This window comes from Schistocerca serialis, chromosome 1 (genome assembly GCF_023864345.2).
Source record: "Schistocerca serialis cubense isolate TAMUIC-IGC-003099 chromosome 1, iqSchSeri2.2, whole genome shotgun sequence".
Lineage (NCBI taxonomy): Eukaryota > Metazoa > Arthropoda > Insecta > Orthoptera > Acrididae > Schistocerca > Schistocerca serialis.
Genome location: NC_064638.1, coordinates 654,885,362 through 654,904,748, shown reverse-complemented (window position 1 = coordinate 654,904,748; position 19,387 = coordinate 654,885,362). Strand labels below are relative to the sequence as shown.

General features: G+C 43.3%; 1 protein-coding gene across 1 annotated transcript in view; it reads left to right on the top strand.

The window, feature by feature from the left end:
* LOC126421040 (neuroligin-1-like) overlaps nt 1–19,387 on the top strand; it is a 746,590-nt gene that overhangs the window by 631,380 nt on the left and 95,823 nt on the right. The window lies entirely within an intron of this gene.

Here is a 19,387-nt window from a genome sequence, read left to right as displayed (position 1 = left end):
TATCTGTTTCTGTAAAAATATTACATAAAATTAGTGGCTTTTTTGCACCTTACGCCTAAACATTATAACATGTGCACAATTCGTTTTGTTTTATTGCTCAGCTGAAACTATATTAATTTTGAAAGTGGATTTATAAAAGTCGGCTTGCATTTATGTGCCTTTTTATGGTTTTGCAGCATGCCATCTGTAAAACACTCGGGAGAATTTGTTTAAAAAGTTATTAATTTTAAATACTTTTTCCGAGAGCAGTGGTACTGTACGTACTGTACTTACGTTTTCTGTCCTGTTGTACATCTCTGTATGGCCCTCTACTTAACAGTTACACACACTGCTTTTCATACGTTTTACACTCCTCTCACGTAATATCACACGTTTTCATATCCAGAAGACAGATTTGAAAGAAAACTTGTGAACGTTTGTTGCAATATTTTATAGTGCACCTGCTGGGAGACAACTTATTTGATTTGCATGTTTGTGTGCTAGAGAGAAAGACGATGGGCAGGGGGGAGGGAGAGAGAAAGAGGGGGGCAGAGAGAGAGAGAGAGAGAGAGAGAGAGAGAGAGAGAGAGAGAGAGAGAGAGATGGAGGGAGGGAGGGAGGGAGAGGGGCGGCGGGAGAGGAGATTGAGAGGCAATCGAGGACCTTTTACATGTTATGTTTTCAAACAGTTTCTTGTTGCATAGCTTTGTGTGCTGGCTCAAAATTTAAATGTTTTTGTGTCAATGAGCATTTAGACTGGTCGTGAATGGGTGTACCTTTGGTCGTGGTTGCCTTGTATAGTTCAAGATTGTTTGTTGTTGGTTCTGTGTTTTAGATATATGGAACACAGACTTAACAGAACTGCGCTGGATAAACTCAGCTACACACAGGAGATAACACAGTACACCAGATAGCCAGATAGAATGCGTACAATACACAAACTAAACAACAAAATAAAAAAATTAAGAAACAAAGAAAGGAAAAATTAACAACTGCCTCAAAAGCGCAGGAACGCTAACACAACAAACACAGCGAACACTTTACAAAAAACGCTGCCTGGCACATACAGCGTATTGAAGAAACAAGAACCATAAATGTCATACCGCGCATACAACGCAGTACAGAAAAATATGAATACTAACAACATCTCCACAGACAAATTTAACAAAACTTCGATCTATTTGTTAAATCTGTCCGTTAGCTTACATTTCTATATAGGACAAACATTGCAGGTGTTCTGGGGACCTAAGATCCTTAAAAAGTGAAAACACACACTCCATTTTTGCGGATAATCTCATACAGGAAGACCACCACCTAAATAACGTTTAAACTGATCGCAAGATCCTCGTAGAAAACAGTAACCTCTACAAAAAACGTATAGTAGCGATGAAGTACGATATACAGTACAAGGAAAGAAAGTTTTGAACGAACACACAAAGCAATGCAACAAAGCACACTGTTTGCAACACTTAATTAATTATACAAAGATACATCCTTAAAGAAAGTATAGTATATCAGACATCACTGACTATCCAAAAACAAGTGCTTCTCAATAATTCACCCTCCTCTCTCCACCCCTCTGCCCCTGCCTTGAACCAACCCCCCCCCCCCCCCCCCCCTCTCTCTCTCTCTCTCTCTCTCTCTCTCTCTCTCTCTCTCTCTCTCTCTCTCGCAAAAGCAAAATGATTAATAAATGAATAGCGACAATAACATAGAGGCTCTTGATGGTTACAAAAGTCCTTCCAAAAATTTCACTTCTGTGTATGAAGATGTGTGATACTAACTGATAGTGAAATGCAAAGGCCTGAGAAACATAAGTACCACTACTCTTCTTGGAAAAAGCATTTGCAGGTAATGACCCTTGAACAAATTCTTCCAGCTACTTTGCTGATGACATGCTGTCAAATTATAAAGAAACCTGACAAGTGCGACTAGGCCCCGCGCTCTGAGGGTTCCGTACAAACTTTATTGTTTATACAGATACGCCTGGTTCACCTATAGGTTTTGATAAGTGAGCTCGCGTCTATCAAAATATGTGGCATAAATGACCGTATCTTTTGATTGCATTAACTCAGAAGCTTAATTTTTTACACCTCTGAGACCTCGTAGACGATAATGTTTCGCATAAATTTCAACTTTATACCTTACCTGTTCGTGAGAAATACCTGTTTCGAATGAGCAAAGAAAACAAAATAAAAAATGCGCGTCTTATGGCTTTTAGGACTAAAAAGAAAAAAACGACGATCTTTGTATAATATTTTTACAGAAATATATCCAGACCAACAGGAGGTGAAACATAAGTGTCCATTATATTTGAGTAAATAGAAAAAGGAAATTGAATAAAATTGGGGAGAAGAGAAGTTTGTGGCACAATTTGACCAGAAGAAGGGATCGGTTGGTAGGACATGTTCTGAGGCATCAAGGGATCACCAATTTAGTATTGGAGGGCAGCGTGGAGGGTAAAAATCGTAGAGGGAAACCAAGAGATGAATACACTAAGCAGATTCAGAAGGATGTATGTTGCAATAGGTACTGGGATATGAAGAAGCTTGCACAGGATAGAGTAGCATGGAAAGCTGCATCAAACCAGTCTCATGACTGAAGATCACAACAACAACAACAACAATGTGCATAAAATGGAGTTTATAAACCGTAAATCAATTTGGAAATACTAACAAGATGATTACCCTCACTAGTTAAAAGCCAGTCATAAGCTGTGCCTTTAAGTCGCACCTGAAGGTTGTACAGGGTGTTTCAACTCGTAAAGCTCTACTTGTGAAAGCCAGCTGTCCAGGTTCGAATCCTGGTTGGAACGTAATTTTAAATGGGTACACATTATCGTGTGAACAGTTACATGTTGACTGTAGAGCTTCTTTTTTCGTTTTCGCAGAACTACCTTTGTATGGCATGCTGCCTCGTGAGTTTCTAGTCGGTTTCCTCCAGTTAAGCCTGACGAATTTCTTGGTAGCAGCCCGTAAACGCCAGCGTTGGCGGGGGCGGAATTTCTTTCAGATGCATGCGACTGAAAAATTTCCTACAGTGGAGCGCGTCAATATAAAGCCGTCTATCGGAGACATGTCACTGGTGTATTCGCTCGGTTGCATATTTTGCGAGGGCGAACGAAGTCGGTGCAGAATAAGGTATACGTCAAACGTTAAACAGATCTTTACTGCGCACAGCCAAGAAAAATTTGAAATATAGCGATGCTCGAAAAAGTGTCTTCTTTGACGTTACTGAAAATACGGAAGCAATGTAAAATAAATGTGTGGTAATCGATAGGAAGACTGCTGGCTTGATGACAATCATTCCTGCCTCTGCTTGGTTGCCCGAGAACACAAAATGTTGGTGTGTCAGCGATGCATGACATCCCGAAGTAAAAGCTACTGACATGAATTAAGAAACAGATACACTGCCTGACAAAACAAATGGGGCACGCAGAAGGAGAGGAAGAAACTATATGAGACTTCAGAGCTTGAGAGATTACATCACGTTACTTCAGTGATCACAAAAACGAATTAAATTGTCAAAGAACTTGGCAGCATGAGCCCACTTAACCGTTTGACGTAGCACCCCACTGGTCTGGGTAAATGCATAGATACAGTTGTGAAGGGTGTCACCTAGATATCTTGGATACTGACACTGAGATGATTTTGATGTCTGATAAGGGTCACAACTAGTTGTTCTTGTAGCCCGCTCCGCAAATACGTTCCACCAATGTCAGTACACTGAGCCGATCAGAGCGGCCGAGACTGGCAGGAGCGGCCCTAATATTCACTTCTTCCAAGGGGTGCTCTTGACGCGGCTCTGTCCTTGTCAGGAGGTTATTGGCTGACGTTTCCTCACCTCCTTCTCTGGTTTTCCGTTCTTCGTCTTCGTTCCGGCGCTTGTGGTTACGCCAGAGCAGCATTTATGCCCAAGATGGATTTCTTGTGGTTTTTGCATAATTTTGTCCAACCCCCTGTATATAACATAGAACCTACACTGATCAGCCATAACACTATGCCCATCGACCTATTATAGATACACGCCCGACCAGGAGACAGCAGCGTCACCTGGCGAGAAATGACTGCTAGTCGGGCACACGCATGGTGCATGTAGTATCAGTAGCTGGTCATGTGCGGTACGAGCATTTCGGAAACTGCATCACTTGTTGCGTGTTCGAGTAGTGCTCTGGTGACCGTCTTACACAGGTGAAACCACCTCCAGACGTCGCGGGGTCGGTGGCCACCCCTCATTACAAATGTCGGACGTGGAAGGCTAGGCAGACTGACAAAACAGGAGAGGCGGCGACCTGGCTCGGAACTAGCATCAGACTTAAACGCTGGGCAGAGTAAGAATGTGTCTGAACATACTCTCCTAACGATGGGCCTCCGCAGCCGATGTCCCATGCATGTGCCAATAGTAGCACCACGACATCGGCAACTACGAATGAAATGGGCATTTGACCATCTGCACTGGACGTTGATCCAGTGGCAGAGTTTCGCATGGTCTGATGAATCCCGATACATTCTTCATCATGGGGATGGGAGGGCGCCAATCCGTCGTCTTCCAGTGGAACAGCTCGTTGACACCTGCGGGACGGAGATAAGTTGGTGACGGCTCCTTTACGCTCTGGGGAACATTCACGTGGCCATCCATGGCCCCAATGGAGTTCATGCAAGTCACCACTATGCCTCTCCGGAACACTGTAATAAGTTGCACCCCTCACCGTAACACCAGCATTAACACTGTTGTGCTTCTCCAGAACATTAAAATAAAGGGCACCCCACGCCATAAAAAGAGGATTAACACAACTGTGCCTCCCCAAAACATTGGAAGAAAGAATTCTCTGCACCATGACACCAGGATTAACATGGCTGTACCTCTCCAGAACACTGAAAGAAAGGGCACGCCAGAAACAACAGTATTAACACCTCTGTGCCTCTCCAGGACATTGAAAGAAGAGGCACAGCTCGCCATAATACCAAGATTAACACTGCAATGCCTCACCGAAAAATTGGAAGAAAGAACTCCCCACACCATGAAGTCAGGATTAATATGGCTGTGCCTCTCCAGAATACTGAAAGAACGGGCACCCCACAACATAACACTTAGATTAACACTGCTGGGCCATTCCGGAAGACTGAAGAAAGGGCACCTCACACCTTAACACCAGAATTGACATTGCTGTTCCTATCCAAAACATTGGTGGATAGAATTCCCCACCATGACACCAGGATTAACACTGCTGTGCGTTGGTCCCTTTCCCCCATTTTAAACCAACCAACTATTGTGCCTCTCCAGAACACTGGAAGAAAGAACTACCCACACCATAACACCAGGATTAACACCACTTTGTCTCTCCAGAACATTGAATGAGAGGGTACCCCACGCCATAACACCAGGATTAACATTGCTGTGGCTCTCCTAAACATTGGAAGAATGAACTCAATTCGCCATGATGCCAGGATTGACACAGCCTTGCTTCCCCAAAACACTGGAAAAATAGGATTTATTCCCAGGTCGCCATCATGCTCGTTGACGGTAGTAATCGGGGGTATTGCAGAACTAAAATTTATTGCTGCACACAATGCTACACCTTTAATCAGGAATTCATGCTTCCTGGTAATGGCACCACTACAAACGCAGCATTTCAACTTGTGGTTCTAATGGCAGCCTAAGTGTGGGACGGTAATTCCCTAGTCTGGCTGGTACTAGTCTCTGACCAATTCTGCAGGACGACACAGAATATTGCATTACTCTTCGTTGATCCATTTTGGATCGTGGGACGACGGCTGGCATGAACTTCTTGGTGCAATAATTTACCAACAGCCGTATGTATTGTAGAAATTTATTTTATTTTATGAACTTCTATGTGCTACCAGTGTCGGCACTACACTGATGCCATCTTCAGGCCCCACTCGTCATAGTCGTAAAATCGCTATACACGGAAGGAGCCCTGTAACTTGCTCCATATAACTGGCTCCTTCCGTGTATAGCGATTTTACGACTATGAAGAGTGTGGCCTGAAAATGGTTCAAATGGCTCTGAGCACTATGGGACTTAACATCTATGGTCATCAGTCCCCTAGAACTTAGAACTACTTAAACCTAACTAACCTAAGGACATCACACACATCCATGACCGAGGCAGGATTCGAACCTGCGACCGTAGCGGTCACGCGGTTCCAGACTGAAGCGCCTAGAACCGCACGGCCACACTGGCCGGCCTGTGTGGCCTGAAGATGGCATCAATGTAATGCCGAAACTGGCAGCACATAGAAGTTCATAAAATAAATTTAATTTCTACAATACATACGGCTGTTGGTAAATTATTGCATCAAGAAGTATTGCATTACTTGTTCTAGGGCAGCAGGCACAGATGTGAAGGCCTTACGTTGCTCTTGGTGCATAATACGGCGAATCTCTTTTGGGGTGGTGAGACGTGATTGACTGGAACCTTGACAACAGTTCTGCGTCCTCAGTCTCTCCCTATGCATTCCAACACTATGTCACTGTCGTGTCCGAATGTCCCACAAACTTGGATACTACACGATTTGACTAGCCTATCAAATGGAGACCCACAATGGTGCCCCTTTCAAACTCTGTCAGGTGGTGTCAACGCTAATCGAAAATGTGTGCGCAGACATCAGCGTCTTCAAAAGTGATCGCTTAGCACTTCACGTTGTTCATACCCCTTATATCCCTGCCAGGCCTGCTAACAACACTTAACACGAACTCCACTAATAGACTCTGATGGTTGTTTATCCTGTCACAGAGAATTGTAACTCTAATCCTTTACACACCTGCCGATGCTGTGCAGGTATAGGAAATAGCAATGACATCCGACAGTGTCTTGTTGGTACTTCACTCTTTTTTCAGGCAGTGAGTATCGATTAAGAATAAAAGAAATACGAAATGTTAATTCTGCTCTTTGAACCCACATCGCAACGTTGAGAAGTATTCAGATTAATTTTTGGCGTTGCAAGATCTACTTTAATTTGTGTCGTTGTTTAAAATTTGACATGGTAAGAGATGGGGAGCTTTTTACGCAGAACAACTAAAAGAAGGAGTATGACGAAAACACATTAAACTAGAACAAGGAACAGGATGACTGTACATTTGTTAAGAGATCAAGGAAACACTTCCATGGAAGAGGCAAAAGTTGCAGGAGAAGACAGACTGGAATATATACGAAAAATATCGGAGGATATTGGGTAGCTATACTGTTAATCTGAGATGAAGAGATGGGCACAAGAGAGGAGACAGTGGTAGTGCGTCAAAATGTGGTTATCGGATTCAGTAAACTATCGCCCATAGATTATTTACTCGTTGGCGAAGTTAACCTAGATAGAAATGATAAAAATATCTTCCTATTGTAATTGACAGCGGTCTCGTTTTTGATTTCAAATGGACTGAGAAAAACTTATGTAATAAATATTTAAAACATTTTTAATCACTTAGTTTACAATTTTTTGTATGTCATTCTTAATCCTTTTCTGTCATCTTCCTCACTTCGTCTGTACATCTCTGCTATATCCAACAGCTCAAAGTGGGTGCATATTCAAATGTTATAATATTTCCACTTTAATTATACGTAGTTATTACCAGAAATCTTAGTCGATACCCCAAACATATTTCTTTTTTTATATTTTTCCATAATCTTTCCACCTGCTCTATTCTTTCTAGTTATCCCTTCCTTCATATTTATTCTTCGCCCTCACCAGTCTAGCTGTTACCTCCCTTCCTAGAGCCAGTTTGTCTGACTCTTCCGAACTGTGGTGATGAGCTTCTTCACAAGAACTTGCATTCCTTTGTTTCCGTTTTTATTATTTCTATTTTTAGGTACCTTCTATTCGTCTACTTTATACATTTTTTTTTTCAAAATGTCAAACATTTGGCAAGCGATCCAAATGTGTATTTATTCTTCTTTTTTTTCTATGTTGTTTTTCAACCAATTTCAGGATTTGCTGTAAGTAAGTAAGTAAGTACCTGCTCAACAGCGACAGTGATTTGGTATTCAACAAAGCTGACGATAAAACCTGTAGGGGATTTGACTCTCCCTTCAGTAAGTATGTCCAAAGTAAAAAATTACTGGAGCAGTTCATTGCTTTATATGAAACCGAACTGATCTTAGTCAAGCGTCTGTTGGATTGTTGTTGTCGTTCAGCTCTACATTACTCTTGTTAATGATTCTAAGTACACTAAAGTTTGTGAAAATTGCATCATCCAGAAACAATGGCCTGCATGAATCCAATACCACGGGGATGTGCAGAGCTGTTTTCCGGGAGTTACAAACTTTTATTAGACAGATGATATACACGTTGGCCCAGTAGAACTCACTTCCAGTAGGTGATATGTAAATCATTAATAAAAATAAATAAAAATGATCACGGCCTGCTGTTGTGATGCTTAATCCCGTATTACACCGTAGAACAACTTTGTCAAAGGTCTTTTATAAAGGAGTCTTATATACTCTTTAACGGAGTGTTGAGGTTTTTTTAGCAAATTTTACAGAACTTAAAGGATGATCTTAGCTTTTATGAAAGAATGGTTAAAAACCTTTGGCAATGCAATACCACCCTCAACGAAATGATTCAGGTCATACCTCATACAGAGAATTCCCCGAAGGACACGGACTAGAGCGATATTTCGATCTAGTCGACTTGTGTTTCGTAGTCGGCCTACGACCTAACAGTATCTGCAATTTGTTTGCACATTCCGTTGTAGTGCTTACAGATCCGATTTCTGCATTGGCTATGGAAGTAAACAGTGACTCTTTCACACTGAAAAACATATGTAACCAGAAGACGTAGTGATGCGCCAAGCTGAGTCAGAGAAGAGACTACAAATACATTAGAAACGTGATAACAATTGTCAGTTTTCTGTGTCGATATGAAAGTGCACAATAGCAACATGTGCTGAGTTTAAATGAAGCAGTAGAGTCGGCCTCTGGAAAATGAATGTCATACCTGACACTTCAGCTAGTGCAGTAGATGTTGCTGCGACAGTAAAACGAACCTTAGGTCATTGACTGGAAGAAAAAAAAATGGTTCAAATGGCTCTGAGCACTATGTGACTTAACTTCTGAGGTCATCAGTCGCCTAGAACTTAGAACTAATTAAACCTAACTAACCTAAGGACATCACACACATCCATGCCCGAGGCAGGGTTCGAACCTGCGACCGTAGCGGTCACGCGGTTCCAGACTGAAGCGCCTTTAACCGCACGGCCACACCGGCCGGCCATTGACTGGAAGAGAGTTCTACGCAGCGATGATAGGCTGCTGGAGTATACAGTTTAACCTATAAGCTAGAACATACAACTGCTGTGCTCTAGTCTCTTCGTCGAAATTTCGATGTTATCTGTAGCAGTGCCTCTAAATATAATTCCGTCAATCTGTCCTGTACCGAATGAAACATAGATATTTAACGGTACAGTTCTGACTACAGACTGGCAGCCTGAATTTCTGAAAAGCGTTACGGACCAACTTACAAAAATAGTGTTCAGGGAAGCTAGTGTATCAATCAGAACACAAACTTCTACAACGGGAGGTACTGCCCATCTTTCAGGCAACATCACACACTGTACTTCAGCTGGACAGTTTATGTCCATACGTGATGCCGAGTGTGCAGTTCTTCTTCGACGGCTGAACTGAACGCCCTCTTGATAAACACCCCACTAAAAATGTCTGGTGTATAGCTGATGGGCAACTTGCGCGTTACGACCCTCCAGCATCCACTATGTATGGTTTCTGGGTGAGCTTGGAGGGAGATTCCACAAAACATATACAGGTTCTATTTGATTTCATCTCACAGTGTTTACAGACTCTGATTGGAGCGCCTGATGGATTCGTATACTATTGGATTCTTATAGTTAGAATTTATATACTGGTTTAAAATCCTAATCATCTCTGTACTGCCGTGTACCGAATCTGTGGTATAAAGTTCATTCAAACTGAATGTCAAGATTTTGTAACATTACGCGCTTATAATGTCGAACTGATCATTTCACATGTATAAGCCACTAATTATTCAGTCACGAATATCGATGCTTCCCATCTACATAAAGCAACACATCCGGCGTTAGATACGACTCCATGTAATTTTTGGCGTTAACTATGCTTATTCTAATTATTTTTTTGGATATTTGTACGAATACTATACCGATAAACTGCAGAATGCTTTTTTTGTAGAATCAGATTCCAATTAAAGGGATTAAATTATTCCCAGCAACCGGTGGCAGTACTGCATTAGAGTCCAATATCTTTCTTTTTCTCTTATCTTCTACCAAACACTTGTATTGCTGCAATGGATCATGTTTCTTAGGAAATGAATAAAAAATAATGATAATGTCGTGTAATAGAGGTATAACAACGAATCGTGATGATATGAACATTTATTTATCCATAGAGTCACGCAAGTGTCACAAACACGGTGTACGTCTTTCAAAGAAAGTATAGCTCTGTGTCACTTCAATGCAATATGTGCATGGAAGTATCGATAAACAAATATTCGCAGTTTAATATTTTAAATGATTGTTACTGATCGTTCCCGAAGAAACGGGATTCGTCGTAGCGATACAAACAGTTTAGGAAAACAATTGAAATGACCCGAACCCAGTCCCATTTGGTTGCACTAACGGCGCTCCACGACAGCAGACCCACTCCTGTGATATTTAATTAGCTCTCAAACTTTGGACGTCCATTTCTGGAAAAGTTTGAGAAACGCATCATACTAGAGCAGCATCTGTTACATGTGAGTATGTGCTACAACTGTACTATATATGAGGAAACTAGGAGACGTGTCGGTTGTGTACCTCCTTTTCAAGTTTTGACAACCGTGCAATAACCTAATGCAGCCCGCCTCAGTAGAAGTTAGGTCAGAGTGGGGAATTGCTAACTCAAGAGGTCCGACTCCGATTCCTGGCTCGGTCGGAGATTTTCTCCACTTGGGGACTGGCTTTTCTTTTGTCCTTACGTTCTAGTCGTAATTGACATTCCCCTATCGAGATGACTGTATGGGCAAGTCCTGAAAGACAATAAATTAAATTTTTAGAAACTAATGAATATTTTGTATGTTATTTTTGTAACTTAGAATCCAGAACATTAGTTTCCAGCATGACGGTAAATAGCCCCTTGAGGGATGAGATGTTATTTTTTTTTGGGGGGGGGGGGGGAGCAAAAACAGGTTGATTACGGCTTGGTCACGAAAATATATTCATTATCTATAAGCAGTGTAAAATATACACATCAAAAAAGGTTTACATCACGTCAAATCCGGGAGTTCCGGAACCTGTACAGAAAATTGGAACAGAGATCAACGTAAAGATCATTTAGGCCATTTTTATGGCTCACGAAAACCACACATTGCATGTTGTACTACCATACAGCGAGACCTTCAGAGGTGGTGGTCCAGACTGCTGTACACAGCGGAACCTCTAATACCCGGTACCACGTCATCTTGCATTGATGCATGCCTGTGTTCGTCGTGTCATACTATTCACAAGTTCATCAAGGCACTGTTGGTCCAGACTGTCCCACTCTTCAACGGCGATTCGGCGTAGATCCCTCAGAGTGGTTGGTTGGTCGTCCAAAAACAGCCCTTTTCAATCCATTCCAGGCATGTTCGATGGGGTTCATGTCTGGATAACATGATGGCCACTCTAGTCGTGCGATATCGTTATCCTGAAGGAAGTCATTCACAAAACGTGCACGATGCGGGCGCGAACTGTCGTCCATGAAGACTAATGCCTCGCCAATATCCCGCCGATATGGATGCACTATTGGACGGAGGATGGCATTCACGTATCGTACAGCCGTTACGGCGCCTTCCATGACCACCAGCGGCGTACGTCGGCCCACATAATGCCACCTCCAAACATCAGGGAACCTCCGACTTGCAGCACTCTCTGGACAGTTGTCTAAGGCGTTCAGCCTGACCGGGTTGCTTCCAAACACTTCTCCAACGTTTGTGTGTTTGAAGGAATATGCGACACTCATCGGTGAAGAGAACGTAAAGCCAATCCTGAGTGGTCCATTCGGCATGTTGTTGGGCCCACCTGTACAGCGCTGCATGGTGTAATGGTTGCAAAGATGGACCTCGCCATGGACGTTGGGAGTGAAGTTGCGCATCATGCAGCCTATTGCGCTCTGTTTCAGTCGTAACACGACGTCCTGGTGGTGTTGCTTTTAGGGTTCCTCCGAATCATATTCCGTAGGTAGCGGTCATCCACTACAGCAGTAGCCCTTGGGTGGTGTGAGCGAGGCATAACATCGACAGTTCCTGTCTCCCTGTATCTCCTACATGTCCGAACAACATCGCTTTGGTTCACTCCGAGACGCCTGGACACTTCCCTTGTTGAGAGCCCTTCCTGGCACAACGAAACAATGCAGACGCGATCGAACCGCGGTATTGACCGTCTAGACATGGATGAACTACAGACAACACGAACCGTGTATCTCCTTCCTAGCGGAATGACGGGAACTGATCAGCTACCGGACCCCCTCCGTCTAATTGTCACTGCTCATGCAGGGTTGTTTACCTCTTTGGACGGGTTTAGTGACGTCTCTGAACAGTCAGAGGGACTGTGTCTGTGATACAATATCCACAGTCCACGTCTATCTTCCGGAATTCTGTGAACCGGTGTGAAGCAAAACTTTTTTTCATGTTAGTATATTGGAGTAGAATTCGTTATGAGTAGGAATGCAGGGCAGAGATTGAATTACATTGAAGAGTTCAGTAATAGGTTTGTTCCCATCAGAAACGATAGCAAACCAATACCGACAACAATTGTTCAGGCTCACAGACCGACGTCGCTAGCCGAACACCAAGAGACAGAGAAAGCATATGAGAAAAATGGAAGAGTAATTCAGTACGTAAATGGAGATGACAATGTAATTGTGATATGGAATTGGAATGCAGTTGTAGGGGAAGCAGTAGAAGAAAGGTTTACGGGAGAATTTCACCTTGGTACTAGGAATGAGAGCGAAGAAAGATTGAGTTCTCCAATAAATTTCAGCTATTAACAGCGAATATTCTAGAATGATATTTTCACTATACAGCGGAGTGTGCGCTCATATGAAACTTCCTGGCAGATTAAAACTGTGTGCCGGACTGAGACTCGAATTCGGGACCTTTGCCTTTCGCGGGCAAGTGCTCTACCGACTGAGCTACCCAAGCACGACTCACGCCCCGTCCTCACAGCTTTAATTCCGCCAGTACCTCGTCTCCTACCTTCCAAACTTCACAGAAGCTCTCCTGCGGTAGAACACTTGCCCGCGAAAGGCAATGGTCCCGAGTTCGAGTCTCGGTCCGGCACTCAGTTTTAATCTGCCAGGAAGTTTCATGTCAGCGCACACTCCGCAGTAGAGTGAAAATTTCATTCTAGAAACATCTCCTAGGCTGTGGTTAAGCCATGTCTCAGCAATATCCTTCCTTCCAGGAGTGCTAGTTCTGCAAGGTTCGCAGGAAAGCTTCTGTGAAGTTTGGCTCAGTCGGTAGAGCACTTGCCCGCGAAAGGTTAAGGTTCCTAGTTCGAGTCTCAGTCCGGCACACAGTTTTAATTTGCCAGGAAGTTTCATATCAGCGCACACTCCGCTATACAGTGAAAATTTTATTCTGGAAACATCCCCCAGGCTGGGGCTAAGCCATGTCTCCGCAATATCCTTCCTTCCAGGAGTGCTAGTTCTGCTAGGTTCGCAGGAAAGCTTTTGTGAAGTTTGGAAGGTAGGAGACGAGGTACTGGAGGAATTAAAGCTGTGAGGACGGGGCGTGAGTCGTGCTTGGGTAGCTCAGTCGGTAGAGCACTTGCCCGCGGAAGGCAAAGGTCCCGAGTTCGAGTCTCGGTCCGGCACACAGTTTTAGCTGCTAGGAAGTTTCAGCGTATATTCTATTTAAAAATCTCAGGAGGAGGAGGTCTGCTTGGATACGCCCGGAAGGAAGATTTGAGTTAGATTACGTCATGGTCAGGCTGTGATTCCGAAACCAGATACTGGATTGTAATACTTATCAAGTAGCAGATATAGACTTAGAGCACAGTTCGGCACTGATGAAGAATAGGCTGGAGTTTAAGGAACTAGTAAGGAAGAATCAATACGCAAAGAAGTGTCATATGCAAGTACAAGGAATGAAGAGATACTTGAAGCTCTCTGTGCCTATAGATATTGCAAAAAGGGATTAGCTCAGTGGGCATTTCAGGTGAAGAGGAATGGACATCTCTAAAAAGGGTTATCACCAAAGTTGGAAAAAAACGATAGCTACAAAGAAAGTAACTGCGAAGAAACCACGTGTAACAGAAGAAATAATTCCTACAATGTTCAGGGAAGTTCAGGAATACAGAAATACAATGACCGCTACCTATGGATTATGGTTAGGAGGAACCCTGAAAGCAACGCCACCACATTGAATAATACTTTCTGTGCAGCCACAGGACGTCGTGTTACGACTCAAACAGAGCGCAATAGGCTGCATGATGCGCAACTTCACTCCCAACGTCCATGGCGAGGTTCATCTTTGCAACCACGACACCAAGCAGCACGGTACAGTTGGGTCCTACAAAATGTCGAATGGACCGCTCAGGATTGGCATCACGTTCTCTTCACCGATGAGTGTCGCAGATGCCTTCAACCAGACAATCGTCGGAGACGTGTTTGTAAGCATCCCGGTCATGCTGAACGGCCGGCCTGAGTGACCGAGCGGTTCTAGGCGCTACAGTCTGGAATTGCGCGACCACTACGGTCGCAGGTTCGAATCCTGCCTCGGGCATGGGTGTGTTTGATGTCCTTAGGTTAGTTAGGTTTAAGTAGTTCTAAGTTCTAGGGGACTGATGACCACAACAGTTTAGTCCCATAGTGCTCAGAGCCATTTGAACCATGCTGAACGCCTTAGACAAGCTGAAGCAAGCTGGAGGTTCCCTGATGTTTCGAGGTGGCATTATGTGTCGCCGCTGGTGGTAATGAAAGGCACCGTAACGGCTGTACGATACGTGAATGCCATCCTCCGACCGATAGTGCTTCCATATGGGCGGGATATTGGCGAGGCATTCGTCTTCATGGACGACAATTCGTGCCCCCGTCGTGCACATCTTGTGAATGACTTCCTTCAGGATAACGACATCGCTCGACTAGAGTGGCCAGCATGTTCTCCAGACATGAACCCTATCGAACATGCCTGGGATAGATTGAAAAGGGCTGTTTACGGAGACGTAACCCAGCAACCACTCTGAGGGATCTACGGGGCATCGTCGTTGAGGAGTGGGACAATCTGGACCAACAGTGCCTTGATGAACTTGTGAAGAGTATGGCATGACGAACACAGGTATGCGTGCTACTGGGTATTAGAGGTACCGGTGTGTACAGGAATCTGGACCACCACTCCCGAAGATCTCGCTGTATGGTGGTACAACACGCAATGTATGGTTTTCATGAGCAACAAAAAGGGCAGAATTGATGTTTATATTGATCTCTATTCCAATTTTCTGTACAGGTTCCGGAACTCTAGGAACCGAGGCGATGCAAAACTTTTCTGACGTGTGTATTATACGGCCCTTTGTCATACAGTGTACTATCAGTGTTTGGTGCTGTGAAATCTTTCAGGTGTCATACAGTATACTGCATACTACAAATCGGTGTTCCGAAATATCTTTAAAAACATGTTTCATATTATTTTCATTTATCATTATAAAACAAAACAAAATGTTAACAGTATTTTAAACATTGATTTGCCACTAATACTTATGGGAAGTACATTGACACAGTTTAGGATGAACTTTGAGGCCTCCGATATTTAAACTGGTTCACGTTCTGAAACCGAGTGAGGATTCGCACCGATGAGGCATTGGTATTCACAGCGGCCAGCACGTTGCATTCGTGAGGACGGTGGTTCAGATCACTGTCCAGCCATCCAGATTTCGATTTTCCGTGATTTTCGTTAAATCATTCAATATGAATGCTGTGAACAGCAGTACGTTTGACAGGAGAACTCAGTCTGCCCTGTGGCCTAGTTTCCACCATATTTTAAAAATTTTCGACGATACTAAACTGTTTTTGTGTATTTTTTGGCTTTATTATATTATCATATGTTTCAAAAAAGATCTGAAGATGTTCATCGCTGAGTGAAACCGGTTGTCTGATGACCAAAAACTTTTGTGATCTTAAGGAAATAAAAAAAGTTTTTTGTGCAGTAACGTTAATCAGAGTAACAATAGTTCTTGTAGGGTCAGTTTATCTCGTTGGGGCAGATGGTGCTTCACCAAAAAATAGCATAAATTAGCAATGTAGGACTATAATGAAGCTGGCTCTTTATCAGACTGAAGAATCGCAAGGATATTAGATAGGATATGCAGTGTGTCAATTCAATCTGATTATTCAGAGTTGAGACTGGGGCTTTTTTTCCTACAGAAGGTTTGAAACATTTCTTTTTGTTTCCTTAAATATAATATGTATACGCATTTCAATGCTGGGAATAGAATAACTCATTTCTCTTATGTGAACTGAGACAGCTGATTTACGGCAGGCGGGGCTTACATGTTCTTCAAAACTTGTATTAAAATTGTGTCCAGTAAGAAACATATATTTCAAGAAGCATAGAATTCTGAACGGATATTTTTCTTTTTTAACTTTCTGGCAACATATGTCGATACACTGTACTCTGCGATAACTTGGTCTAACGCCATTTGTATCAGATGGAAGGAACGTTGATGGATGGTCCAATAGCGCTTGTCGAGTGGGCACAGCGGGCAGACCTTTCCTTACCGATGGTTAATTGATCCCTGCCACATTGCAATGTCTGTGTTGTTCAGAAAAGCGATGCAGAGTTCCTTCGGAGACGTATCCACGTCCGTAGGAACAGCCACGAAAACGACCGCAGCCGTTACGAAATACGTGAAATGTATTCGCAGTTGCTAGTATGGACAACCATCGGCTGTATGATGGAATGACGACCAAAAAATCCGGATTTGCCGCTTATCGCGATGAGTCGCCTGCCCATTAGGCTATCCGAGCACGACTCACAGCCAAACTTCCACATGTCGCCAACCATGTGTGTACAACCTGCAATCGTACATCTGTTATTTAATATTCCTGTATAGAGGAGACATTTTAGTTGAAAGACGCTTGCCGATCCATGACCGAAAGAACTAAGCATTGCATTTTCTGAATAACACAGGCACTGCAGTATGGTAATTATCCGCCGACACCGGGCAATCGACTTCCAATTACAAAGTCTCTACCGTTCGGAAATTACAGGTACGTGTGCAAGTTGTAGGCACTTGGTTGACGAAATATGGAAGTTTGGGTCCGGTTCTGATTCTTGGTCGGATAGCCTAATGGTAAGATGACCACCCGCAATAAGTGGGAAATTCCGGTACGAGTCCAGATCAGGCAAAAATTTTCATTGTCGTCATTCCATTATGCAGCTGACGGTTGTCCATGCGAACATATTTCATGTCTTGATTGATCTTCTCCAGAAAATCGCTGTCGTAGCCATTTTGGGCCGCTATATACTGAATAGTCTGGTATTCTCGTTGAAAAGCTTCATTTTTTAGGGTATGCTTTGTAAACGGAGTAAAGTGCCCGGTAAGCCACCCTTTATTTCATGGGATGATTAGAGGATCGATGGATAGTCGTGCTAGCAGTATAGTCTTCCGAAAAACATCAAAATAGAAAGTAGCTCGTTCCTTAGTTACGTGTAGGTCCAAATGCGGTAAGAACTTATCGACACTATTTTCCATTGAACATTGAATTACATCCTGCAGGGAGTTTAGACGATACAGAAACTAATTATAGTTACCGTTTGAACCTCTATATACCATAAACACATCGTCTACATATCGCAACCTCAGAGTAATGCTGTCCTTGTGGTCTAGGGATTTGTGATCATATTGAGACTCAAAGTGCGTCATGTAGATGTTGGCAAGACAATAAGACAAAGAGGAACCCACTGCAAGTCCTTTTTCTTGGATTTATGTACAATCTCCAAACTTAAAATAACTGAGTTTCAAAAGAATGTCTAGAAGCTGTAAAATATCTTCCAAATCGCCTTCTGGACGTCCACTAAATGCACTAAAATCCCCGGATACGATTTACTGAACAAATGGTTCTGAGCACTATGGGTCTTAACTTCTGAGGTCATCAGTCCCCTAGAACTTAGAACTACTTAAACCTAACTAACCTAAGGACATCACACACATCCATGCCCGAGGCAGGATTCGAAACTGCGACCGTAGCGGTCGCGCGGCTCCACACTGTAGCGCCTAGAACCGCTCGGCCACTTCGGCCGGCTTTACTGAACACGTTTTGCAGGGATGTTAGAATACATGATCCTGACATCAAGCGACGCCATGATGCCTTCACGTATATTTATCTTTGAAAACTCAGAAATTAAGTGCTCTCTATTTCGGATTGTGGCCTGAACCTGAAGTTTAGAGTATTTATGAATATACCAAGCAAAAAGTCTTTCCGACTCATGGTCAACCCATTACATGCATTCACAACTGGGCAGACAGGATAACTATCCTCGTGGACCTTGACGGTTGCTCTTAGGTTAGGCGCAGGCGGATCCATAGGAATGAGAGTACGTTTTTTAAAACACAGGGAGCTGTGATGGCCCTCCACAGAGTTTTTTTGTGTCAAGATGTAACACGTCAGCCTCAGTTGCAAATAGAAACCAAACTTTACCTAGGTTTCAGCCAAAATAATTTGGCCTTCTTCAGAAGCGAGTGACACTAAACTACCGAAGAAGACCAAATTATTTTGGCTGAATCCTGGGTAAAGTTTGGTTTCTATTTGCAACTGACGTGTTACACGTTCAATCATCACAGTTGCTGACAGGGCTGCACAATGTTAAAAATTCTTGTTTGTATCACTACAGTGCATTCGCAGTTACATTAAACAATTATGTATATTTGGAGCAAAAACAGTGTTGTGAAGACTTCAAATGTTCAAAAATGTTCAAATGTGTGTGAAATCTTATGGGACTTAACTGCTAAGGTCATCAGTCCCTAAGCTTGCACACTACTTAATCTAAATTATCCAAAGGACAAACACACACACCCATGCCCGAGGGAGGACTCGAACCTCCGCCGGGACCAGCCGCACAGTTCCTGACTGCAGCGCCCTAGGCCGCTCGGCTAATCCCGCGCGGCTGTAAGACTTCAAGCACAGTGGTAAGGAGAGGTGGGCTACAGAATGGTGCAATTACTATCGTCATGGAAAGCTGGACAGCAGCAGAAATGATTAGCGAATAAGTTAACACAGTAAACAGAAGATTTACTTAACCTGTATTTCTCCAAGTGTATGAAGACTCAATACAAATAATGCAGCAGGAAGTAGAGTCCAGGTCTCGGTGTCAACAAGGCACAGGCCAGCTCAGCTAAGCACGAACGGTGGTGACAGAGCCGCGACTGGGCGGCGTCTGCATAGTGTCACGTGA